Genomic DNA, 1,444 nt, shown 5'->3' with positions numbered 1-1,444 from the left:
CAATACTTTAGTACTACCGTGCAATACTTTAGTACTACCGTGCAATACTTTAGTACTACCGTGCAATACTTTAGTACTACTGTACAATACTTTAGTACTACCGTGCAATACTTTAGTACTACTGTGCAATACTTTAGTACTACCGTGCAATACTTTAGTACTACTGTACAATTGTTTAGCATTACTGTGCAATACTTTAGTACTACTGTACAGTACTTTAGCATTACCGTGCAATAGTACTACTGTGCAATACTTTAGCATTACAGCGCAATACTTTTGCATTACCGTGCAATACTTTAGTACTACTGTGCAATACTTTAGTACTACCGTGCAATACTTTAGTACTACTGTACAATACTTTAGCATTACTGTGCTACTGTGCAATACTTTAGTACTACCGTGCAATACTTTAGCATTACCATGCAATACTTTAGTACTATTGTACAATACTTTAGCAGTACTGTGCAATAGTACTACTGTGCAATACTTTAGCATTACTGCGCAATACTTTTGCATTACCGTGCAATACTTTAGCATTATCTTGCAATATTTTAGCATTACTGCGCAATACTTTAGCATTACAGCGCAATACTTTAGCATTACCGTGCAATACTTTAGCATCACTGCGCAATACTTTAGCATTACCGTGCAATACTTTAGCATTATCTCCCAAAACTTTGCCTTACTTGCTACAATTTGTTCATTAAGAAAGGTGTGCGGTGCACACTTCTAATAAATTGCCCACACAACAAACAGGTTTATATTATTTACTTTATATTTAAAGGATTGTGAGGTAACACAAAAGAAAAATTAATCCTGTGATGTCCCCTCGGGGGCTCCGTATCTTAATGAACCAAAAAAACTCTGGGATAAAAGCTGGAAACACAATGACTAACAGGTCATTTGCAGAACGTAATGGCTTTAAAATGTACTTTTCAAACTAAAAGGACTATTTGAGGGTTTTTTTCTCCGAAAAAAAATCGAAATCATCGACAAGTTGTTTTGTTCTTTTCACAGCTGCTGGATTTTACATTCAGTTTGGAAATGTCAGATTTCCAGCTGCAGATGAACTCTTGTTGAAGACRTGTGAAGCTTCCTGATCATTTCTGTGTCAAGATAAATAAAACATGTATTTTGAACTTCTCCACGATATTAAAAAGCTACAAATACCAGCAGGAAAAACATCTATAATCTGAGCTTTCCTCATGACCGCGCAGCCGCACCTGAAAAATCATTAACATTTCTCTTCACCRCAAACGTTCGTGAGAACCTGAACAACACAGGTGCATTCAGGAAACAACCTGTGGACTGAAGGAGGAAACAGAACCTTTGTGGGTCAGAATTATTTGTAGTTTTCAAATGTTTTAGGGAGCAGTTTAATGTGTGATGCTTTGCTTTCTGACACTAAACATCTGGTTGTGTTGGGTTTTTTTTTTTTTTTTTT

Source organism: Austrofundulus limnaeus, unplaced genomic scaffold (genome assembly GCF_001266775.1).
Source record: "Austrofundulus limnaeus strain Quisiro unplaced genomic scaffold, Austrofundulus_limnaeus-1.0 Scaffold97, whole genome shotgun sequence".
Taxonomy (NCBI): Eukaryota; Metazoa; Chordata; class Actinopteri; order Cyprinodontiformes; family Rivulidae; genus Austrofundulus; species Austrofundulus limnaeus.
Note: the sequence above shows the minus strand (reverse complement) of the source record.